At 41.5% G+C, this 26,852-nt stretch overlaps 1 long non-coding RNA gene across 2 annotated transcripts in view; it reads right to left on the reverse strand.

Annotated features, from left to right (window-relative positions):
- Positions 1 to 953: 953 nt before the first annotated feature.
- Positions 954 to 26,852, reverse strand: part of LOC134343466 (uncharacterized) — a 73,510-nt gene continuing 47,611 nt past the window's right edge. For both annotated transcript variants that reach the window (XR_010017231.1, XR_010017232.1), the window contains 2 exons: positions 6,788 to 6,977; positions 954 to 1,114 (listed from right to left, as the gene is read on the reverse strand). This is a non-coding gene — a long non-coding RNA (uncharacterized LOC134343466). The remainder of the gene's footprint in view (positions 1,115 to 6,787; positions 6,978 to 26,852) is intronic.

The following is a 26,852-nucleotide window of genomic DNA, read 5'->3' on the forward strand; positions in this document are numbered from 1 at the left end:
TACTGTTTTACATCTGCCTCTGTCAGTTCATTATGCCTATTTGATTTGAACTTCTTACACCAATACAGGAGCAGGGAGGTACTACTGCAGTTGTACAAGGCCTTGGTGAGACCACACCTGGAGTATTGTGTGCAGTTTTGGTCCCCTAATCTGAGGAAAGACATCTTTGCCAGAGAGGGAGTACAAAGAAGGTTCACCAGATTGATTCCTGGGATGGCAGGTCTTTCATATGAAGAAAGACTGGATGAACTGGGCTTGTACTCGTTGGAATTTAGAAGATTGAGGGGGGATCTGATTGAAACGTATAAGATCCTAAAGGGATTGGACAGGCTAGATGCGGGAAGATTGTTCCCGATATTGGGGAGGTCTAGAACGAGGGGTCACAGTTTGAGGATAGAGGGGAAGCCTTTTAGGACCGAGGTTAGGAAAAACTTCTTCACACAGAGAGTGGTGAATCTGTGGAATTCTCTGCCACAGCAAACTGTTGAGGCCAGTTCATTAGCTATGTTTAAAAGGAAGTTAGATATGGCCCTTGTGGCTACAGGGGTCAGGGGGTATGGAGGGAAGGCTGGGGCGGGGTTCTGAGTTGGATGATCAGCCATGATCATAATAAATGGCGGTGCAGGCTCGAAGGGCCGAATGGCCTACTCCTGCACCTATTTTCTATGTTTCTATGTTTAATATGACTGTATTATCCCAGGTTCCTTTCTCATTTGTGCATAAGAGCTCAAGCAAGAACTTTGGAACTTCATAAGAGAAGAGTAGATCACTTTAAATGCTATTTGTCAACTATTCGGTACTGTGGTTCAATAATCGAGAACTGTTCTGCTTCCAACAGTTCAAATAAATGGCTGCCTGCAGTTTACTACAAATGTGGGATGTGATACATTCAGCTGCTTGGAAAACACAACCTGTGACCTACATGACAACTTGTTTAAGATCTGCCAAGCATTTATTATAAACACAGGTAAATTGAATTTACAGGTAGGTTTAGAGGCATTGTGATAAGTTCTTCCAATGAGGTCAGATGTTTTAATTATGCAGAATGTTGTATCATCACTCCTTCGAATTTAAAGCTGAATTGGTAGTTATTTGCTCATAATGAATCACGTTGCTATTAAGTAAAATGTGAGAAACAGAGTTTATATTAAAACATGAACCTCAATTTTAAAATCAATGTGTAGTAAAATGATTACATCAAGAAAAATAGTCATTCCTTCCCTGTCCAAATCTGCTGTTGCAAATCACAGTGGAAAAAGCATTCAGCTGTATTCAGTTTATTGTAAAAGGCTGCTTTGCATTTTACAACCTTCATCTTTCATTCCCAAGTCTCTTGATAGTTATAATTAACATTACAACAAATCTTCATTGTGTGGGCAAGTTTTCTGGAGCTTTGTCTTGATTTTGTGATTAGAAGACCGAACACTGCTATGGTGTTGTAATCTGATGGCAATTCCATATTGTGTTTGCACTCAAGGTCTGTATCTCTGCTATAAATTAGCCTGGTCTGCTTGGTGGAAATTAATTTTAACTTAATTTATGGAAGTTGAGCTGATTTTTACACCCTCGGAAGCAAATGGTTCTCTAAATTTTACATTCTGAATTTGTTTTCTTACTCCCATCAAATAAATCAATAATGACTCCCAAACTGCCCAAGTTGTTGACATAACTCTCTGATTAGGTTAACCATGATTAGCCTTTAACCTACACAGCTTGACAGCTAAAATGCTACTACAAACACGGTTGTGTGATATTTGACCATTTTGGTCTAGTACAGGGGTTCCCCACCTTTTTAGTGCCATAGATCAATCTTTATTTTATGTCTGTGGGCCCCATGTTGGGAACCCCTGGTCTATTAGTAGCTGAATGCTGAGCAGATCCTGGAAATACCAGCAATGCTGGGAACACTCGGTGGGGCAGAAAACATCGTTGGAAAGAGCTGGTGTTCTGTGTATTTCCAGCTCTTTTAATTTCATCACCAATGCTTTGGTTCTTATACATGTTCATCTTTGGTGTCCATGTGCTTAGTAATTTTCACCCTAGCCGATGTATTCTGCTTGAAAAGCCCTTCAGCACTGACTATGCTTTAATCAATTAGTCTCAATTAATGTTATTAAATAAATGCTCAATAAATATTATTATACCTTATAGCATGTGGTAAGAGTTATGACACAAGAACTAAGTGAATTTGTGTGAAGATAGTAGTTCTGAGAAACTTCTGGGCATAACTTAAATCATCCTAATTTGGCATTCGATAAGGTACTGCATACATAGAGTTGGGAGTGATGTATTAGCATGGATAGAAGATTGGTTAACTAATAGAAAACAGAGAGTTGGGATACATGGGTGTTACTCTGGTTGGCAATCACTGGTGAGTGGTGGGCCCGCAACTGTTCACAATCTGGAAGAGGGGACCGAGCGTAGTGTATCTAAGTTTGCTGATGACACTAAATTGAGTGGAAAAACAAATAGTGCAGAAGGAATGGAGAGTCTGCAGAGGGACTGGGTAAAGGATCTGGCAGGTGGACTACAATATTGGTAAATGCAAGGTCATCCACTTTGGAAGGAAAAATGGGAAGATCAGATTATTATTTAAATGGTAAAAGACTGCTACATGCTGCTATGCAGAGGGACTTGGGAGTGCTTGTGCATGAATCACAAAAAGTTGGTTTGCAGCTGCAACAGGTTATCAAGAAGGCAAATGGGCTGTTGGCCTTCATTGTTAGAGGGATTGAATTTAAGAGCAGGGAGGTTATGCTGCAACTGTACAGGGTACTGGTGAGGCTGCATCTGGAGTATTGTGTGCAGTTCTGGTCTCCTTACTTGAGGAATGATATACTGGCTTTGGAGTCAATGCAGAGGAGGTTCACTAGGTTGATTCCAGAGATGAAAGGGTTCGACTATGAGGAGAGATTGAGTTGCCTGGGACTGTACTCCCTGAAATTCAGAAGAATGAGAGGAAATCTTATAGAAACATATACATGGGGCAATTGATAAGTTCATGGTCTAAGGTAGAAGGAGTCAATTTTAGAAAACCTAGCACATTTATTTTTCAACATAGCCCCCTCCTACATGTACACACTTAATCCAGCGGTCGTGGAGCATACGGATCCCTTCTTTGTAGAAGTGGTCCACAGCAGGGTTGACTGATAAGTTTGTAGCCTAAGGTAGCAGGAGATGAGTTATTAACTTCAAACTTTCTGCATTATCACTCAAAGAGTTGAATTGTACGTGCATGTAATGAGAGCGTCTTGGACCTCCAGGTAGTCCATAGCAGCGATGATTGATAAGTTCGTGGCCTAAGGTTGAAGGAGATGAATTATACCGCTCTTGTTACATGCATGTGCAGTTCAACTCTTTGAGTGATAATGCAGAAAGTTTCAAGTTAATAACTCATCTCCTTCTACCTTAGGCCACGAACTTATCAATCACCCCCACTGTGGACCACTTCTAGAGGTCCAAGACACTGACTTCTACAAAGAAAGGATCCATATGCTCCATGACCGCTGGACTAAGTGAGTAAATGTAGGAAAAATAAATGTGCTAGGTTTTCTAAAATTGACTCCTTCTACCTTAGGCCACGAACTTATCAATCACCCCTCGTAACATTAATGAAGGGATAGATAAGACAGAGGCAGGAAAGTTGTTTCCATTGCTAGGTGAGACTAGAACTAGGGGGCATAACCTCAAGATTCGATGGAGTAGATTTAGGACAAAGATGAGGAGAAACTGCTTTTCTCAGAGAATCTGTGGAATTCTCTGCCCAATGAAGCAGTGGAGGCTACCTCAATAAATCTATTTAAGACAAGGTTGGATAGGTTTTTGCATAGTTGGGGAATTAAGGGCTATGAGGAAAAGGCAGGTAGATGGAGGTGAGTCCATGGCCAGATCAGCCATGATCTTTCTGAATGGCGGAGCAGGCTCGACGGGCCAGATGGCCGACTCCTGCTCCTATTTCTTATGTTCTTATGTGTTTACACCAGGTGAAGTAATCCAGTGACATAGACTCTTTGTTTAGTCAATAGCACTCCACGGTTCAATCTAGGTCAGAAGCAGTTTGATGAACAAGCTGTAGTGTTTTCAGTTGTAAGTAGGTATAGCCTCATGTATTTTGTATGCTGTGCAGACTTTTAAATCTTGAGCAGTAATCATCAGACTGTCAGATCCCCCAGAGACTATGGTTTAACTTCCAACCCGATTTGCCTGAGGTCATAGTTTAATGGTGGTTATATTCCAGACTGTAGCTTGCATGTACAGTGAACTTTGAGTAGCTCTTGCAGCTCTCTAAATGGGCATGAGATTTTGATTTTTCAAATTGAATACATCAAACCCTCAATTTTCATACAACCTGCTGACTATATTTGAAATTGTAACAACCTGATTAAAACCATTTAAACTTTAAAAAAAAAACAGTTAATGTTAACCACTAAACAATCTGTTCATCAATAAGTTATAAAATAAATATTTTTAAACTTCACTAGGTTATTTTATAGGACCCATGTAAATTACAATTGGCATGCGTGCATCCATCGATAATGGGATTTTTCAATGAGTCAACTTTGAGCACTTCATCACAAGCTCAACTTGTGCATATACTGTACTTGACTGCTTGGCTGATATTTAAACATGGTTAGAATGTGCTGCAGCTTCTCTCTATACCTGTGTATGAAGTAGTGACTGACCAAGAGGAAGTGGAAAGCCTGACTTTTGCATTTTGACCCCTTCCAGGGAAAACAATTCTTCAAAAGATTCCTGAAGTGCAATATCATTGGGCTCGAGTCCAAATTCAGCACCAGTGTAACCAAATGTGCTGCAATGCAAGAGATCATTTCTAATGTGCAGGCAGCATGTTTCCAGGAACATGAGATCTGTGTTGCAGCAAAAAGCAATATTGATGTTTTTGTAAACATGATCGATCTTAAAAGAATGCTCTTGGCTAGGTGAGTATATATTTATTTTATTCTATGATCACTGTTTAACTCATCCAAACATTCAGTCTGATGGGACTGCCTCATCTGGAGCTTGCCTCATCCTATCTTCCATTTCATAGGATAGTTTTTGTGGGTTAAAGGGAATACTTTGGGCAGGTATGCTTACAGATGGTAACAGATATCTCCACTTTAATTGTAATACCCTGGCCATTGATTCAAGGTATTCAGATACACTCCAACCAAAGTGCTCCTTATTTGCTGGCCTCCTATACTGTAATGTTTAATTTAAGTGAAATGTCTTATATTCTTGGGCAATTTGTGGCAGAACAATTTCTGGAGTATAAGCTCAGACATAATAATTGACCAGCATTTCATGTCTAAACTCTGCCATTCCCCTTTATTTTTTTTCCAACTAATTGAAGGTCTATCCCCAGTAGCTTAAGAACTTTGATCGAGTAATCCCAGGTGAAATTTGAAATGCTTGCCGAGGAACTTCAACTCTTGGAAATGCTGGTGGGTAACACCTCCAATAGACCAAGATCCTTCCAAAAGATGTGATGCTAAACTCTGTCAAGTTGGGATTAACTAGAGGCTCATTGACTTCACGAACACTTCCAGCTAAAGGAACTTGCTAACATTTCAAGGAAAGAATCTATGCAGAGCTTTGAAGTAATAAAAATACTGTCCATTCCAACTATATCTGGGGTAAAATTACTGGTAAGACCTACACTTTGAATTTCTGTCCACACTTACTTCCCTATGCTCGGCTCCTGGTGCCTACACAGCAGGCCAAAAATATTTGAGCTATGTGGATAATTCAAACTTGCATTGAGAAAAGTAGGAATAGTTCTGAATGTTGGTCTCATAAGGATAATATTTCATTATCAGAATGAATTGATTATCTATTAATGATAAATTATCCAACAGAGTCCAATTTGAAACAATTATAATGGCCAGCAGTTGCCTGATCCAAATATAATAATGCATAATAACAACACACACAAAATGATGGAAGAACTTTGCAGGTAAGCAGTCAACATTTCTGGCTAAGACACAATGCACAATTCCTGTTTTTAACAGGGAACAACTGGACTATGTGAAGGCCCTGTTTAAGTGTGGTGACAGCATTACCGATGTCATAAGAAGCCACCTACAATCTCGATATGGCTCTTTTTTAAGAATTTTGAGGAAATTATTGCAAGATCCGTGTACTAAAATAGAGAAAACAACATCAGCGTCAGTTTTTGAAGGAATTAATCTGAGAGATGACAACATCACTCAAGAATATTATTGGAAATGAAGAAACCAAGGAGCCTAGATATAATTTTAAATAACTAGGTTATTACTGTAGAAATGCATTTATCTTAAGTTTCCCATAGATATCTGGTGGTAGTAAATTTAAAATTTGCATTATTACTCTTCCTGAAATTAGTATTTGATCCTCATGTCACTAATCTCCCTTGAGTTTTTTTGGTCAGTATTACCAAATATCCCATGACTACTGACTACATTATTTCCAGTTTTACTGTAAGAACTAGAAAATATATTGTACCAATGTTTACTTAAACAACTTCAATCTATTAAACGTGCTGGCTCATTTCAGTCTGGTGTTTGTTTTCAAAACATTTTGCATTAATTTAACTGGGGATTGTCAGATTAAGAAGTAACTTTATACCAAGAAGAATATGATGGTAAACTCTCTGAAATTACCATATAAACAAAAACAACCCGCTGGTAAATTTTGGATTGTTTTCATTTATCAACATTTGTAACTGTGCCTGCTCTTCAGGAATGGGATAGATGTTGCACAATCTGAGGTGTTTCATAATTCTGGTCTGCAATCTGCTCAGAGTTACCTGTGCCTAATGAATTGCTCTGGTCTAGCCACATAGCCACACCGGCCAGGAAAACACAACTGTACCTCTGCTTCCTTGGAACGAGATGGAAATTCAGCATGCTGTCAGTTACCTTGCCCAATTTTTACAGATGCACTTTTGAAAGCGTTCCATCCCAATGCACCTCAATGCAGTATCACAACTGCTCTGCCTGAAAATGCAAGAAATTGAAGAGAATTTTCAATGTAACTCAGTCTATCATGAAAACCAGACTCCCCTCTATTGACACTGCCTACACTTCCCAATACCTTGGGAAATCACCAAACATTATAAAAGTCCCCTCCCATCCCAGTCATTATCTCCTCTCTGCCTTCAATAGAGCAAAATGTACACACGCTTGAAGATGTACCACCAGGCTCAGTGACAGCTTCTCATCTTCTCTTATGAGACTCTTGAATAGACCACTTGTATGATAAAGATAAGCTCTTGATCTCTCAGTCTAGCTTGCCATTTCCCTCACACTTTAACTGTCTATCTGTACTGCACTTTCTCAGTGACTGTAACACTTTTTCTAATGCATTCTGCTCAAATGTTCCCCTTTATGCCATCTCAATGTACAAATGTTTTGAATGATCTGTTTCAATTTCAGGCAAATAAAACCTTTCGCTGTATCTTGGTAAATGTGACAGTAATACAGTAATTACCAATTACCTGTTAGGCCATATCTGAAATACTGAGGAAGTGCCTCTATCATTAGTCTTCATTCTCCTACTCACAGGAGCTGATTTTTAATGCATTCTTGGGGAATGTAGCAATAGCTAGCATCGCCTGTACTTATTATCCATCCCTAATTACCAAAAATCTGAAGAATCTGTTTAAGAAGGTGTTGATGAAAAGCTCTACAAGCTGCTGTAATTCTTCAGGATCATTGAAAAGACGTAACGGTCCTAAAAGTGGCACACGTGCAGTTTAACGTAGGAGTTGGTGGTGTTGTTACTACTTGTCCTGCACTCTGCTTGCTGCTGATATGACTAAACGAGAGGGAGAGCTGCTCTGCCACTGCTCACTGGGGTGAAGGGTGCGTGGATGTGCATCTTGCAGGTAAGTGGAAGGCAGTGACTGTCCCGGGTATGGACTTGCTGATGGCAGGGGTGAGCTGCAGGGTGTGTGGGACTTCAGACAGGGGATGTTTTCACCTGTCTACTTTAGGTCTTCCAGACTGACGTTGTAGTTTTTTTCCACAGGCAGGGTGAGGGAAGTAAAAGACACAGTGTTTTAATCTACACACGGTGGCCACTTCATTGGCACACCTGTGCACCTGCATGTTAATGCAAATATGTACAATACCAGCCAATCCTGTGGCAGCACTCGATGCATAAAAGCATGCAGACATGGTCAAGAGGTTCAGTTCTTGTCAAAACCAAGCATTAGAGTGGGGAAGAAATGTGATCTAAGTGACCTTGACATTGGAATAATTGTTGGTGCCAGATGGGGTGGTTTCAGTATTTCAAACACTGCTGATCTCCTGGCATTTTCACACACAACAGTTTCCAGAGTTTAGAGAATGATGCAAAAACAAACAATTTCCAGTGAACAGCTGTTCCATGGGCAAAAAAAGGCCTTGTTTAATGAGAGAGGTCAGAGGAAAATGACCAGACTGGTTCAAACTGTACAAAGGAGCATCTCTGAAACACAATAGATTGAATTAGAAAAGCCAGGAGGGGCCATGAAAAGTCCTTGGCAAGGAGAATTAAGGTGAATAGCAAGCTGTTCTATACAGACATCAAGAGTAAGAGGATAACTAGGGAGAGGGTGGGACTACTCAAATATAAAGGAGAGAACATTTGCTTTGATGCAGAGAATGTGAGTGAGCTACCTAGTGAGTACTTTGCTTCGGTATTTACCAAGGAAAAGGATATGAAGGGCCAGAAGATCAATGCTGAGTGTGTAAATACACTATGGCATTTAGAGGTCAAGGAGGAGGAAGTGTTGGGCCTCCTAATGAGTATTGAGGTGGATAAGTCCCCAGGGCATGATGGGATTTACCCCAGGTTATTGAAGGAGGCGAGAGATGAGGTTGCTAGGCCCTCGGCCAGTGTCTTTGTGTCCTCTCTAATCACAGGTGAGATCCCGGAGGACTGGCGAGTGGCTAATCTTTTACCTCTATTTAGGAAGGGATCAAGGGAAAATACTGGGAACTATGGACCAGTGAGTCTCATGTCAGTTGCATGGAAATTGTTGGAGAAAGTTCTTAGGGATAGGATATATGAGCACCAGGAAATCCATGGCCTAATTAGGAAGAGCCAGCGTGGCTTTGTATGGGGCTGGTCGTGCCTCACCTACTTGATAGAGTTTTTTGACAAGGTGATGAGAGAGATTAATGAGGATGAGACAGTGGATGTTGCCTACATGGATTTTAGTAAGGCATTTGACAAAGTCCCTCATGGGAGCCTGTCCAGAGGATTGAGATGCATGGGATCTGCAGTGAGGCAGAACTGGCTTGCACATAGAAGACAGAAGCTAGTGATTGAAGAGACTTATTCAAGCTGGAGGTCTGTAATTAGTGGCGTTTTGCAGGTATCACACAAAATGAGTCCACAGCCTCGCCAATCAAAAGGATAGGGATGGCCAGGAGATCAGTGCTGAGTGTATAAATACATTAGGGGGTTCAGAGGTCAAGGAGGAATGCTGGGCCTCCTAATGAGTATTAAGGTGATTAAGTCCCCTGGGTCTGATGGGAATTACACCAGTTTATTAAAGGAGGCAAGGGACAAGGTTGCTGGGCCCTTGACCAGTATCTTTGTGTCCTCTCTAGCCACAGGCAAGGCCCTGGAAGACCAGTGAGTTGTTTAAGAAGGGAGCAAAGGAAAATCCTGGGAACTATGGACAAGTGAGTCTCACAACAGTTGCAGGGAAATTGCTCAAGAAAGTTCTTAGGGATGGGATATATGAGCATTTGGAAATCCATGGCCTAATTAGGGAGAGCCAGCATGGCTTTGTGCATGGCAGGTCGTGCTTTACCAACTTGATTGAGTTTTTTGACAAGGTGATGAGAGAGATTAATGAGGGTAGGACAGTGGATGTTGCCTACATAGATTTTAGTAAGGCATTTGACAAAGTCCCTCATGGGAGGCTGCTCTAGAAGATTGAGACGCATGCGACCTGTAGTGAATTGGCTGTTTGGGTTCAGAACTGGCTTGCACATAGAAGACAGAGGGTAGTGGTTAAAGGGACTTGCTCAAGCTGGAGGACTGGAATTAGTGGAGTTCTGCAAGGATCTGTGCTGGGACCTCTGGTGTTTGTAATGTATATAAATGACCTGGATGAAAATGTAGATTGGTTGGGTAGTAAATTTGTGTTGTGGATAGTGTAGAAGACTGGCAAAGAATAGAGCACAGTATAGATCAGTTGCGGATATGGGCAGAGAAATGGCAGATGAAGTTTAACCCCGATAGATGCGAGGTGTTGCAATTTGGTAGGGCAAATGCAAGGAAACAGTTAAGGACAAGGCCCTTGGTGTGGTTGAGCAGAGAGATCTTAGGATCCAAGTTCATAGCTCTCTGAAAGTGGCTACACAGATCAATGAGGTAGATAACAAGGCTTATGGAATGCTTGCTTTTATAAGTTGAGACATTGAGTTCAAAAGTTACGGGGTTATGTTGCAACTTTATAACACTCTGGTTTGGCCACATTTGGAGTATTGCATACAGTTCTGGTCACCCCATTATAGGAAGGATGTTGAGGCTTGGATTAGAGAGAGTGCAAAAGAAGTTTACCAGGATGCTGCCTGGTTTAGAGGGCATGTGCGCGCATGAGAGGTTAGATATACTTAGGTTGTTTTCTCTGGCGTGTCGGAGGCAGAGGGGAGATCCAATAGAGGTTTATAAGATTATGAGAGGCATAGATTGAGTTGTCAAAGAGTTTCTGTTTCGCAGGGTTGTAATATTTAATACCAGAGGGCATGCATTGAAGGTGAAACGGGGTAGGTTCAAAGGGGATATGGGGGTTAACTCAGAGAGTCATGGATGCCTGGAATGCACTGCCTGATATGGTGATGGAGATCCAAACACATTAGAGGCATTTAAGATATGTTTGGATAGGCACACGGATGTAAGGAAGATGGAGGGATATGGACATGGTGTAGGTAGGAAGGATTAGTGTTTGGCTGTTTTTGATTTGCTTTTTAGTTGGTTTGGCACAGCATTGTGGGCCAAATAGCCTGTACTGCTATATGTTCTACAAAGAACCTTGAAGTGGATGGACTACAGCAGCAAATGACCACGATAATACACTCACTGGCCACTTTATTAAGTACAGGAGGTACCTAATGAAGTGGATGCTGAGGGTGTATCTAATAATTGGGCCTCCACATCCTGGAACGTAGCAGAATAAGGGGAGATATGATGGAGCATTCAAAGTTATGAGGTTGCATGAGACTAGAATTCTAGGTCCTGGGCTAAGATTGAAAGGTGAAATATTTAAGGGGAACCTGAAGGGGAACTTCTTCACTCAAAAGGGTGGTGAGAGTGTGGAATGAGCTGCCAGTGGAAGTGGTGAATGTGGGTTCAATTTCAACATTTAAGAGAAGTTTGGGTAAGTAAATGGAGGGGCTATGGTCCAAGTGCAAGTTGTTGGGACTAGGCAGAATAATAGTTTGGCATGAACTGGATGGGCCAAAGGGGCTGTTTCTGTGCTCTATTACTCCATGACTCTATTACATTATGACTCTATAACTCTGACTCTATTATTCTATGACTCGATTACTCCATGACTCTATTACTCCATGACTCTATTACTCTATGATTCTATTACTCCATGACTCTATACTCTATGACTCTATAACTCTATGACTCTATTACTCCATGACTCTATACTCTATGACTCTATTACTCCATGACTCTATTACTCCATGACTCTATATTCTATGACTCTATTACTCTATGACTCTATTATTCTATGACTCTATTTCTCCATGACTCTAACATTGGCTACTCCCCATTCCTCTTGGACCTCACATTTGGTATAGGCAAGTATTTAATTAGGAGAAGGTGAATTATGATGCTATTAGAGCAGCACATGAGAGCTAAACTGGGAACAGATGTACTCAGGGATATGTACAATGAAACGGTGGAAGTTGTCTATTTACTGTGAGAGATTCGACATGGAATAAGCCCTTCCAGCCCTTCGAGCTGCACAACTCAGTAACCACAATTTAACCCTAAATCTAATTGCAGACCAATTTCAATGACAATTAACCTAGCTGGTACATCTTTGGCCTGTGGGAGGAAACCAGAGGACATGGAGACACCCCATGCATTCCACAAGGAGAACGTACAGAGACTCCTTACAGAGGACATCAGGACTGAACTCTGAGCTCTGACGCCCCAAGCTACAATAGATTCATGCTGACTGCTATGCTACTGTGGCTTAGGGAGCACTTGCTGGGGGCTCCAGATAGGTTTGCCCATTGAAGCAGGGAAAGGATAGTGGGGTGAAGGAGCTATGGTTGACATGAGATGTGGAACATCTAGAGGAAGAAAGGAGCATACTTAAGTAGCAGAAGGAAGTAACTTGGTGCTGTCTGGTGATCTATTTTGGATATTGTGATGACAACTCTTCTAAAGCAAATGTTTAACTTCAAACTAGATGTTTAACTTTAAACTCATGCTAAATCATCAACTGTATTCCAGATTGTGCATTACAGATGCAACAGACTCCTGCTAAATTAGACCACCTGCTCTCCACATTTAGCTCATGGTGTTTTGGCTTTGCGAACTGGATATTTACCAAGCTTTCAGTTTTTATGTAACCTGTCAACTGTATTTATGATAGTAACTATTTGCTTTATTCTGGCTACGATGGCTTTAGTCAAAACCTGTTTAGTCTTGCCTCCCTGTCACTACTTTAATCAAGTTGTCCACCAACAGCTACAGTATAACCAGTCAGTTTTAAAACTTGACCTCCAAGAGGACCACAACCTTGCCATAGGATTTGGAGGTTTGCGTGCCTCAATGACCCGGAGAGCTATGTTGGCTGGAGTTAGGGCCTTGTGCTTTGATTCTTGGTAAGGACACCCATGCCAAACAGGTCAAAGGGTAGAGGCCAGGCTGAGAGCGGCCTACACGTCCTCCAGGTTCAGGGGTTCAGCTTTGGGCTAACAACTCTGACAGATAAAAGAAAAATTGTTATGGAAACAGCAATGAAGATGGAGGATCTTCACTGCTGCCCTAACTGCCAGCAGCATAACAGGCAGTAAGTAAGTTTAAAACTTGAATTCATGCCTGGACTGATTTCTTCATCCATGCTAAGTAAAATTGACACACACTCACGTGTTCATGGAATTTGTGGATGTCAGTTTTGAGGACTTCATCACATGTATCAGTAATTTGGCCTATTCTTAGATGTGGCCGCGATGTGCTGTTACTCCTTACACAGCAGGAGTAACTAACAGTGAGAAGTGGGAATTCCTTGACTAATGTACTTTGTCTCCTTCCGGGGAAAACAATCCATCAAAGATTGCCGAAAGTATGGTGCCATTGGGATCAAGACCAGATTCAGCAGCAGTGTTAGTAGAACTGCTGCAGTAAAAGGGATGATAGTCCATGTGCAAGCAAAATGTTAGCAGCGACATAACAGCTGTGCTGCAGCAAACAGCAATATCGATACTTTAGTGAACATGATAGATCTAATCCAGGAGTTCCCAACCTGGGGTCAATGGATATCCTGTATTGGTCCATGGCATAAAAATGGTTGGGAACCCCTGATCTAAACAGAATGTTCTTGAATAGGTGAGTAAATATTGACTTTTATTCCATGGTTTCACTACTATATATCATTAAGCATTGAATTAGTTTCTTAGAATGAGAATATTTGTACTTCAGTCAGAAGTTGCCTTACTAGCACAGTGTGGTGTCCTGTCCTGCATCATTTGATAGGACATTATGTCTGGATGGGCTGTGGGGTGTGGGAGGTTGCAAGCAGCAATGAGCGTTGATATCAAAGCTTATTGGTGATACCAGACATTTCCACTTGAACTCAATGCCTTGCTCATAGCATGAAAGCAGCCATTTTGGAAACAGTCAACTTCAACAACCGAGATGTTTGTTTACTAACATCCGAGCTGTAATATTCAATTTTCATAAGGGTTTCTCAATTCTAGGGCAAATTTTGACAAACAATCTCACCAGCAAAATACTCAATTTCAGAATACACAGTTGCTGTTTCACATCTAAACTTTAGTGGCCCCTGGTTTCAGAACCAATGGAGGATCTGTCTATATAGTTCAGAACTTTGACCAAGCTGACTCAGATGGAGATTGTAATACAGCTCTAGAAACTTCAATTTTTGAAATTCCAGCAAGCACTTATTTGCATTTGGCCAAGATCTCTCAACGTGATGGCCAATTGTCCATACTTAGTTTAACAGAAGCCTCCAGCTCCATACAATCCATGAACTTTAAAATACTTTTTAGGGAATGACAGTTTATAGAGCCTTAAAGTAATGAATAAAAATACTATCCATTACCTTGGGCCAAGTATCTGACAATACTGTGAGGAATTATTGAACACCACTCCTACACCCACGCTTGGCTCTTCCTGTTGTCTATTTTACGGGCCTAAAAAAAACTGGGCCATGTGGCTAATTTGAGTTTGTATTATGAGAAATGGAAAGAGGGACGGATGTTGATCTCCGATATGGTTAAGACTTCAGTATCTGATTGACTGCAGAAAGTTAATCATGAAAATTATCTTGCATGGTCCAACTGTACCACTGCATACAAGGCTTAAACTCTTGAGTTTGGATGGAGGAGCGAGATAAACCATTAATCAAAAATTCTTATTTTTCCAGTCATTGTGATCTGTGTAAATGAATTCCTATTCAATAACTTGAAGCTGATTGCTCTGTAATATGCAGTGACCATGAAAGCACTGTGTGTGAGTTAGTGACTTATATCATGGCCAAATGGATAAGTAATGTTCTACCCAATGACAGATTGAAGTCTGTTCACCAGTTCAATCATTGATCGCACTCCAGCATGTACAGTTTTGATCATGAGGTTAAATAATCAAAAGTTTAAAGTTCGAAGTAAATTTATTATCAAAGTATGCATACAGTATGTCACCATAGGTAGGAAAAGGGATGAGGTCCTAAAAGGAGAATATAGGGAGCTAGGAAGGGAGTTGAGAAAAAGGACCGCAAAGGTAGTAATCTCGGGATTACTGCCTGTGCTACGCGACAGTGAGAGTAGGAATGCGATGAGGTGGAGGATAAATGCGTGGCTGAGGGATTGGAGCAGGGGGCAGGGATTCAAGTTTTTGGATCATTGGGACCTCTTTTGGCGCAGGCGTGACCTGTACAAAAAGGACGGGTTACACTTGAATCCTAGGGGGACCAATATCCTGGCAGGTAGATTAGCGAGGGCTACTGAGGTGACTTTAAACTAGAATGGTTGGGGGGTGGGAATCAAATTAAAGAGGCTAGGCATGAGGAGGTTAGTTCACAACAGGGGGATGGGAAACAGTGCAGAGAGACAGAGGGGTGGAAAGTGAGGGTAGAAGCAAAAAGTACGAAGGAGAAAAGTAAAAGTGGCAGGCCGACAAATCCAGGGCAAGCATTAAAAAGGGCCACTTTTCAACATAATTGTATAAGGGCTAAGAGAGTTGAAAAAGAGCGCCTGAAGGCTTTGTGTGTCAATGCAAGGAGTATTCGTAATAAGGTGGATGAATTGAAAGTGCAGATTGTTATTAATGATTATGATATAGTTGGGATCACAGAGACATGGCTCCAGGGTGACCAGGGATGGGAGCTCAACGTTCAGGGATATTCAATATTCAGGAGGGATAGGCATGAAGGAAGGGGAGGTGGGGTGGCATTGCTGGTTAAAGAAGAGATTAACACAATAGAAAGGAAGGACATAAGCCGGGAAGATGTGGAATCGATATGGGTAGAGGTGCGTAACACTAAGGGGCAGAAGACGCTGGTGGGAGTTGTGTACAGGCCACCTAACAGTAGTAGTGAGGTCAGAGATGGTATTAAACAGGAAATTAGAAATGTGTGCAATAAAGGAACAGCCGTTATAATGGGTGACTTCAATCTACATGTAGATTGGGTGAACCAAATTGGTAAAGGTGCTGAGGAAGAGGATTTCTTGGAATGTATGCGGGATGGTTTTTTGAACCAACATGTCGAGGAACCAACTAGAGAGCAGGCTATTCTGGACTGGGTTTTGAGCAATGAGGAAGGGTTAATTAGCGATCTTGTCGTGAGAGGCCCCTTGGGTAAGAGTGACCATAATATGGTGGAATTCTTCATTAAGATGGAGAGTGACATAGTTAATTCAGAAACAAAGGTTCTGAACTTAAAGAGGGGTAACTTTGAAGGTATGAGACGTGAATTAGCTAAGATAGACTGGCAAATGACACTTAAAGGATTGACGGTGGATATGCAATGGCAAGCATTTAAGGATTGCATGGATGAACTACAACAATTGTTCATCCCAGTTTGGCAAAAGAATAAATCAAGGAAGGTAGTGCACCCATGGCTGACAAGAGAAATTAGGGATAGTATCAATTCCAAAGAAGAAGCATACAAATTAGCCAGAGAAAGTGGCTCACCTGAGGATTGGGAGAAATTCAGAGTTCAGCAGAGGAGGACAAAGGGCTTAATTAGGAAGGGAAAAAAAGATTATGAGAGAAAACTGGCAGGGAACATAAAAACTGACTGTAAAAGCTTTCATGGATATGTAAAAAGGAAAAGACTGGTAAAGACAAATGTAGGTCCCCTACAGACAGAAACAGGTGAATTGATTATGGGGAGCAAGGACATGGCAGACCAATTGAATAATTACTTTGGTTCTGTCTTCACTAAGGAGGACATAAATAATCTTCCAGAAATAGTAGGGGACAGAGGGTCCAGTGAGATGGAGGAACTGAGCGAAATACATGTTAGTAGGGAAGTGGTGTTAGGTAAATTGAAGAGATTGAAGGTAGATAAATCCCCAGGGCCAGATGGTCTGCATCCTAGAGTGCTTAAGGAAGTAGCCCAAGAAATAGTGGATGCATTAGTGATAATTTTTCAAAACTCGTTAGATTCTGGACTAGTTCCTGAGGATTGGAGGGTGGCTAATGTAACCCCACTTTTTAAAAAAGGAGGGAGAGATAAACGGGGGAATTAAAGACCGGTTAGCCTAACGTCAGTGGTGGGGAAACTGCTGGAGTCAGTTATCAAAGATGTGATAACAGCACATTTGGAAAGCGGTGAAATCATCGGACAAAGTCAGCATGGATTTGTGAAAGAAAAATCATGTCTGACGAATCTCATAGAATTTTTTGAGGATGTAACTAGTAGAGTGGATAGGGGAGAACCAGTGGATGTGGTATATTTGGATTTTCAAAAGGCTTTTGACAAGGTCCCACACAGGAGATTAGTGTGCAAACTTAAAGCACACGGTATTGGGGGTAGGGTATTGATGTGGATGGAGAATTGGTTAGCAGACAGGAAGCAACGAGTGGGAATAAACGGGACCTTTTCAGAATGGCAGGCGGTGACTAGTGGGGTACCGCAAGGCTCAGTGCTGGGACCCCAGTTGTTTACAATATATATTAATGACTTGGATGAGGGAATTAAATGCAGCATCTCCAAGTTTGCGGATGACTCGAAGCTGGGTGGCAGTGTTAGCTGTGAGAAGGATGCTAAGAGGATGCAGAATGACTTGGATAGGTTGGGTGAGTGGGCAAATTCATGGCAGATGCAATTTTTATGTGGATAAATGTGAAGTTATCCATTTTGGTGGCAAAAATAGGAAAACAGATTATTATCTGAATGGTGGCTGATTAGGAAAAGGGGAGGTGAAACGAGACCTGGGTGTCATTATACACCAGTCATTGAAAGTGGGCATGCAGGTACAGCAGGCGGTGAAAAAGGCGAATGGTATGATGGCATTTATAGCGAGAGAATTCGAGTACAGGAGCAGGGAGGTACTACTGCAGTTGTACAAGGCCTTGGTGAGACCACACCTGGAGTATTGTGTGCAGTTTTGGTCCCCTAATCTGAGGAAAGACATCCTTGCCATAGAGGGAGTACAAAGAAGGTTCACCAGATTGATTCCTGGGATGGCAGGACTTTCATATGAAGAAAGACTGGATGAACTGGGCTTGTACTCGTTGGAATTTAGAAGATTGAGGGAGGGATCTGATTGAAACGTATAAGATCCTAAAGGGATTGGACAGGCTAGATGCAGGAAGATTGTTCCCGATGTTGGGGAAGTCCAGAACAAGGGGCCACAGTTTGAGGATAAAGGGGAAGCCTTTTAGGACCGAGATAAGGAAAAACTTCTTCACACAGAGAGTGATGAATCTGTGGAATTCTCTGCCACAGGAAACAGTTGAGGCCAGTTCATTGGCTATATTTAAGAGGGAGTTAGATATGGCCCTTGTGGCTACGGGGATCAGGGGGTATGGAGGGAAGGCTGGGGCGGGGTTCTGAGTTGGATGATCAGCCATGATCATAATAAATGGCGGTGCAGGCTCGAAGGGCCGAATGGCCTACTCCTGCACCTATTTTCTATGTTTCTATGTTTCTATTTACTACCCTGAAATTCATTTCTAGGAGGTATTCACAGTAGAGCAAAGAAATATAATAGAATCGATGAAAAACTATACATAAACAAAGAGAGACAAACAACAAATGTGCAAAAGAAAATAACCTGAAAATACAAAATATACATACATGCACAAATAATACTGAGAAAATTAATTGCAAAGTTCTTGAAAGTAAGTCCATAGTTTGCGGAATCAGTTCAGTATTGAGTTGAGTGAAGTTATCCACACTGGTTAAGGAGCCTGATGGCTGAAGAGTAATATCATTCGTTAATCTGGTGGTGTGGGACCTAATCCTCCTGAGCCTCCATCCCGATGTCCACAGTGAGAAGAGAGCATGACCTGTATGGTGGGGGTCCTTGATGATGGATGCTGCTCTTTTGTGGCTATGCTCCTTGTAGATATGATCTGCAGTGGGGAGGGCTTTTCCTGTAATGGACTGGGCTGCATCCATCACATTTTGTTCGCTTTTCCGTTCCTGGGCATTGGTGTTTCCATACGTCATGATATACCCAGATAGGATACTCCCCATTTGCATCTATAAAAGTTTGTCAAACTTTTAGATGACGTATCGAATTTACACAAACAAGGTAAACAGTTGATCCAAGATCTTGAATTGGTCACACAATCATCTGAATCTGACCTACTAATGAAAATTTACTCCCTGAATTTCCTTGTCAACCAGCTTCTCATGCCATACGCAAATGCTGCTTCTTTAGATGGCATCAATACACACAGGCCTGGAGGAACTCAGCAAGTCAGGCAGTACCTATGGAGAAGATGGACAGTCAACGTTTTGTGAGACCCTTCAATATTTCCCTCCACAGATACTGCTTTAGATCCTCCAGCATTTTGTATGTTGCATCAGATTTCCAGCATCTGCAGGTTTTGTTGTCTCCATTAGGTGGCATTTCCCCAACTTTACCACTGAGCTAGTCTGAGTCATAGGCTTGCTAGTAACTCACTTCAAATTATTTCCTCATGTATGCATCTGAAATCACAGGATTTGCACACATTGGATTGAATTTGTGTTCTTGTGGAGGGAGAGGGGTGAGAGGGGTAGAATGGGGGAGAGGGGGGAGGGGGAGAAAGAGAAGGGCTTTCACATTAGCCAGGTACTACCTGCTTGCGATGCAGAGAATGGGGCATGACTAAGATATTGCTGGTTTCAAGTAAGAGGGTGATTTTCTCTGGAGCAGGTTAATGTTCAGGCACTGGAAAAGAGACAAATGGTCCTGGCATTAGTGTGATGAAATTAAAACTACCACACCTTTTGTTGTTTAGCTGATTCCATGTAATAGTGCATAATTACTATATTATTAATGCCATAAGAAGTCATCTACGATCTCAGCTTGGTTCAATGGTGGCATTTGAGGCTGTTATTGTAAGATACTTGTTGCATAATGGAGAAGACAACACCAACATCTATTTCTAAAGGAAATGGTCTATTAAATGACAATGCCACTTGGAAAGGGGGAAGCTAAGGAACGTAGATGCAAGGTTCAATATACCAGATTAATACTGTATACACTGTACAATAACTATATAAATGCAAGCAACACACATCAAAGTTGCTGGTGAACGCAGCAGGCCAGGTAGCATCTCTAGGAAGAGGTACAGTCGACGTTTCAGGCCGAGACCCTTCGTCAGGGCTAACTGAAGGAAGAGCTAGTAAGAGATTTGAAAGTGGGAGGGGGAGGGGGAGATCCAAAATGATAGGAGAAGACAGGAGGGGGAGGGATGGAGCCAAGAGCTGGACAGGTGATTGGCAAAAGGAGTATGAGAGGATCAGCTCTTGGCTCCATCCCTCCCCCTCCTGTCTTCCCCTATCACTTTGGATTTCCCCCTCCCTCCCACTTTTAAATCTCTTACTAGCTCTTCCTTCAGTTAGTCCTGACGAAGGGTCTCGGCCTGAAACGTCGACTGTACCTCTTCCTAGAGATGCTGCCTGGCCTGCTGCGTTCACCAGCAACTTTGATGTGTTTTGCTTGAATTTCCAGCATCTGCATAATTCCTCGTGTTTGCGACTATATAAATGCATTTGACTTGTTTACTATTAAGGCCTGATGTTAATTAATTCTCACCTGTGTGAACAAACTCCTGAAATTTGTAATACAGTATTTGAAATGTGGATCATGTATTAAACTCTCTCTAGATTACCCTTGTTACTATTATCACAATGTACCACATTCTGATTGTATTATATCCAGATTTATTATAAGAACTGGTAAGATTGTTTATACAACTTTAGTCTATTAAACTTCCTTTCTAATTTGGTGTTTGCATTCACATTGAATTAATCATGAATTTTAAGGGTAGATTAGGAAGTAACTTTAACCTTACTTAAAGAAGCTTGTGATGAGAGACAATCTTAAATGACCATCTAAACTACAACATGCCAGCCAGGGCATTAAGGTTAGGAGTTGGGACATTATGCTGCAGTTGTGTAATACATTCATGTGACCACCCTTGGAATATTTTGTAAACTGGTAAATCAGTAAATTGGGAAAAGAGACAGCCCGGAATGTCCTACAGCCAATCATGCCCTTGTGACTGCACGGGCTATAATGCTGTAGTTCCATATACTGATCCATACTCTTAAGTTCATCACTCTTGTTCCCAATTTGCTGCAGAACCTCCAGTCTCCAATCTGTTTCTTGTGGTCACAGTGCCTATAAACATTGTTAAGTTGGTTGTCTCTTTTACCAGTTTACCTCCCAGCTCCTTTCCTCATCCTCTCCCACTTCACGCTTCACCCATCACCTTGTGTTTCTCTCTCCCTTCCCCTCAGCTTTTAAATCTACTCCTCGGCTTTTTTTCTCCTGTCCTGCTGAAGGGTTTTGGCCCAAAACATCGATGGAGCAATCACTCTATTGGGAATATTCTGAGGAATAGATTGGGAAGCAGATTTTGGCAAGATGCAAAAATAACAGGGTTGTTGTCATGGAGGACTTCAGCGCCCCTAATATTGATTGTCATCTTCTTAGTGCTAAAGATTTAGATGGGGTGAAGTTTGTTAGGTGTGTCTGGGAAGGATTCATGACACAATATATGAACAGGCCGAATAGAGGAGAGGCGATACTGGTACTAGGCAATGCACAAGGTCAGGTGACAGATCTTTCAGTAATGTTGGATACAGTGACCACAACATCCTGACCTTTACCATAGCCTTGGAGAGGGATAGAGGCAGGTGCTATGGGAAAGCATTTTAATTGGGAGAGGGTGAATTATGATGCTATTAGGCAGGAAATTGGGAGCAAGAATTGGGAACAGATGGAAATGCACAACCGAAAAGTAGAATTTGTTCAGGCAGCACTTGCATGGGGTTATTTATAGGTTGTCCCATTCAGGCAGGAATGGGATGGTAGGGTGAAGGAACCATTTTTGACAAGAGATGAAGAGCATCTAGCTAAGAAGAAGAAAGAAGCTTACTTATGTTTTAAAAAGAATGGATCAGACAGGGCTCTAGAGATTTACAAGTTAGTCATAAAGGAGCTTAAACAGGGACATTGTGGAGCTAGCGGGGGCATGAGAAGGTCATTCTGTCTAGGATTAAGGAAAACCCCAAGGTGTTCTATGAATGAACATGACGGTTCTTATGTATGTGAAGAACATGAGAATGGCTAGAATGAAGGATAGAAGTGGAAACATGTGCCTGGAGTTTGGAGGAGGTAGCAGAGCTCTTACTGAATATTTTGCTTCAGTATTCACCAGTGAGAGAGAGGTTTGCACTGCCTCATTTTGTGACCCAAAAATTCTTTTCCCATACTCTATTGCGGCAGACATTGCAGAAATGAGTTCAGAGTTGTTGGACTAGGGTCCAGGTCATTAGCATTCTTTCTGTTGTTTGTTTATATATAATCACCTGTTTGTAAATCTTTACTAAGTTGTGGTATATTTGATTACATGCCTGTATAGTTTCTTTGTCAGCAAACCTGAGGTCTGACTCAGTCAGTACTTAAACTAACTCAGATGGGTTTTCAGTATAAAAGAAAAGCATGTGCTCAAATTTACTCGTTATTGCTTTGCTTATCTTGTTTGCTGGTACAGCCTGACTCTGCCTGACTCTGCCTGACCAATATTACAATGAACATCTAATAAATTGGCTGCAACCATAGGATTGTCACTTCATTCGTGAATTCCGAAGAACCGTCAGGACAACATCATCTCCAGATCTGACAGAATATTTGATGTAAGTTTTGTTTGGCAGGTCTGACTTTATGTACTTCTTGAAATCAGCCCATGATTGAATGGTGGAGCAGACTCGATGGGCCAATTGGCCTACTTCTGCTCCTGTATCACATGGTCTTATGGTCCAAATCAAGGAACCTTTTCCCTTTGTCTTAACCATCATTATGCCTTCCTGCAAGGCTGAACCAGGCTCTTCCTGATTTCCTGATCCCAAAACCATATTCAGGTCACCATTAAAGGTTCTCTCAAAGGTTGAGAAAAGTTTGTCTTTAGTTAATGAATTATTAATAAGAAAAAAGATAAAATGGATTTCAAAGGAATAAATAGATATAAAAAGGATCCCAAATGATCATACGTGTGCCAATTAATGGGTCAAAGTTATCAGTTTCTCTAACTATCTAGACTGAAAACCATTTCTCCCTCTGATGGTCCAGGTTGCAACCAACTCTATGACTATACATTATCCACATTTATCCTGGATGAAGCAATGGTTTCCTTGATCTCTCAATTCAGCAAATTTTATTCACTGCTTGTAATGTGGTCTCTTCTGTGGTGAAGGGACCAAATAGACAATAGGACATAGGAACAGAATTAGGCCATTTGGCCCATCGCATCGACTCCGCCATTCAATCATGGCTGATCCATTCTGCTGCCTCCCTCCTTTCTTAAAGAGTGGAGTGACATTTGCAATTTTCCAGACCTCCGGAACCATACCAGAGTCCAATGATTCTTGAAAGATCATTACTTATGCCTCCACAATCTCTACCGCTACCTCTTTCAGAACCCTAGGGTGCAGTTCATCTGGTCCGGGTGATTCATGTATCTTTAGGTCTTTCAGCCTTTTGAACAGCCTCCCCCTTACAATAGTAACTGCACTCACTTCTCTTCCCTCACATCTTTCAACACATGGCACGCTGCTAGTGTCTTCCACAGCAAACTACTCACTTAGTTCATCTGCCATCTCCTTGTCCTCTGTTTTTATTTCTCCAGCCTTATTTTCTAACAGCCCTCTGTCCACATTCATCTCTCTTTTATTTTTATGTACTTTTTCTATCCTCTTTGATATTGTTTGCTAGCTTACTTTCATATTTCATCCTTTCCCTCCTAATTTTGTTGTGCTTTCTTTAGGTTTGTAAAAGCTTCCCAATCCTCTATCTTCCTGTTAATTTTTGCTTTGTTGTATGCCCTCTCTTTTGATTTTACTTTAGCTTTGACTTCCCTTGTCGGCCAGCTTTGTACTATTTTGCAATTGAAATATTTCTTTGTTTTTGGAATTCATCTATCCTACTCCTTTCTCGTTTTCCCAGAAACTCAAGCCATTGCATCTCTGCTGTCGTCTCTGCCAGCAGCTCCTTCCAATTAACTTTGGCCAACTCCTCTCTCATATCACTGTAATTTCCCTTACTCCACTGAAATACTGCTACATCAGACTTCACTTTTTCTGTATCAAATTTCAAATTGAACTCAATCATACTGTGAACACTGCCTCTTAAGGGTTCCTTTACATTAAGCTCCCTAATTGCCTCAGTTCTGTGCATAACACCCAATCTAATATAGCTGATCCCTCAGTAGGCTTAACGGCAAACTGTTCTAAAAAGCCATCTTGCAAGCATTCAACAAATTCACTCTCTTGAGATCTATTACCAACCTCATTCTCCTAATCTACTTGCATCTTAAAATACAGATTGGGTGATCAATTTGCAGAAAACCTTTGCTGAATTCCCATCTGTAGACCTAATCTTATGGTTACTTATTGTTGTAATTCTCCATCCCATTCCATACTTACTTCTTCAAGCTTTAGCTTCATAGAGCATTCTATCAAAGCTTAAGGAAAAGCACGTGATGTTTAATTAGCAAATGACATCCTAGTCCTGATACTGAGACAAGTAGTTTCAAAATATGATTCTGCTATTTCCATTTTGGCTACCACGTTTATTATATTTGCATGTTTACTTATTCCAGTAGCATTTGCTTTTCCTTTTAATTATAATCCCTCCCTCTCCAGAATCATGAACTCCAATTTTAGCTTTTACTCTCCACCCCTATTCTCTGCTGAATTAATAATACCGGTGAGAAAACATAGAACATTAGTAAGAGTACAGGCCCTTTGGGGCCAGAGCCCTGATTCCCTCAAAGTTCAGGTGGAGCCAATCCCATTGGAACAGCTCCTTCCTTTTCCAATAAAAGTGGCAATGTCCCACAAATTCAAACCCTTTTCTCCCATTCCAGTCTTTGAGTTATGCATTTAGCTCCATGATCACCTTGTGTCAATTTGACATGAGATTAAAAATAGCAGACATCCCACCTCTCCCAGAAGTTCTGGGAGTCTCCCCCATATTAATAGTGGCTCCCTGATGCCCGCAAATTATATACAATATCATGGAAATCAATTTTTTTGAGAGCGAGCGAGAGAAAGCAAGAGAGAGCACGCGAGCGACCATGAGAGAGAGCGAGCGCGAGAGAGAGAGCAAGAGAGTGAGAGAGAGAGAGCAAGAGAGAAAGCAAGCGAGAGCGTGCGAGTGAGAGAGAGCGAGCGAGAGAGCAAGCAAGCAAGAGCGCGTGAACGATAGAGCGAAAGAGAATGAGCAAGAGAGCAAGCAAGTGAGAGCGCGCGAGCAGAAGAGCGAGAGAGAGCGCGAGCGACCGCGAGAGAGAGCGCCATGGCAGAGTGTTTCAAAAAAAATATAAAACGTACGTCACCCCAGACTACACTAAAGTGTATCGCTGCCTAATAGGGGTCAAAATAATGACAGTGTTGCTCGCTGCATTGTTTGCAATGGTGACTTTTCTATTGCCCATGGTGGGTTAAGACTATAAAAGACGTGTCGAGGTGAGTTTAACAGGTGTCATTCATTCATTAGCATAGCTAACGTTATTTAAACTAGCTGGCCAGCTGCTAAGGAGCTACTCTATTGCAGACATCCCACCTCTCCCGGAAGTCTCCCGCAAATTGATGGTGCTACCTCCCTGAAATGAGTTTTTGCAGGGTGGGATGTCTGAAATAGGGTCTGTATCAATGAAAGATAAGTGTGTAAGCACGTCCATCAAAGTGGGATTTAATTGGAATAGAGTCAATAAAAACCTTCAGTCACTTTGTGTTAACTAATTAAGACCTGTTCAATAGTTGTATCAATTTTAAATGTCACAACTTGACAAAATCTTCCTCAAACTCATTCTCCATGTTTCTAAAGTCTACTGTAACTTACAAGCTTCTCCACATCTGGCCTGTTGCTTTTCTCTAATTTTATTTGCTCCCCTAATCCTTGGAATTATCTCTCTAAACTCCTCTTTCTCTCCTTACTTAAGATGCTCCTTAAGACCTATTCCTTTGTCCAAGGTAGTACTTGTCTCTGTACTTTGTGACTCCGTGGCAAATTTTGTTAGTAGCCATGATGTGCTTTTCTGTTTTAAAACTGGGACATAAATACGAATTTCTGCTGTAATTTAGCTTGAAACAATTTGTTAAGTGAAAGTTCATGGAAAAAAATTATTTTCCTGTCGCATTATGTGACCTTGCACTCAAGGTCAGTAAGACCAAAGAATTGATTGTGAACTTCAGAAAGGTTAACACAAGGGAACACACACCAATCCTCATGGAGGGATCAGAAGTGAAAAGAGTGAGAGAGTGAGCAATTTCAAACTTCTGTGTGTCAACATCCCTGAGGATCTATCCTGGGCCCAACATATTGGTGCAGTTACAAAGAAGGCACAACAACAGCTGTATTTCATTAGGAGCTTGAGGAGATTCGGTATGTCATCTGCAAATTTCTACAGATGTACCATGGAGAGCATTCGAACTGGCTGTATCACCGTCTAGTATGGGGTCCACTGCATAGAATTGGAATAAGCTGCAGAAATTTGTGAACTCAGTCAGCTCCATCACTGGCACTCGCCCCCCGCCCCCAGCATCCAGGACATCTTCAACGAGTGGTGCCTCAGGAAGGTGACATCCATCATTAAGGACCCCCATCACCCAGAACATGTCCTCTTCTCATTGCTACCATCAGGGAGGAGGTACTGAAGCCTAAGGGATTCAATGATTCAGAAACAACTTCTTTCTCTCTGCCATCAGATTTCTGAATGGACATTGAACCCATGAACACTTCCTCACCTTTTTTTTCTCTTTTTGCACTACTTACTTATCCTTTCTTAAAATATATACATAGCCTTCTTATCATAATTTACAGCTTTTATTATTATGCATTGCAATGTACTGTTGCTGTATAACAATAAATTTCAAGACATATGCCAGTGATATTAAACCTGATTTCCAATTCTGTGCAAACATATTCATGCAG

The sequence above is a fragment of the Mobula hypostoma genome, chromosome 3 (assembly GCF_963921235.1).
Source record: "Mobula hypostoma chromosome 3, sMobHyp1.1, whole genome shotgun sequence".
Lineage (NCBI taxonomy): Eukaryota > Metazoa > Chordata > Chondrichthyes > Myliobatiformes > Myliobatidae > Mobula > Mobula hypostoma.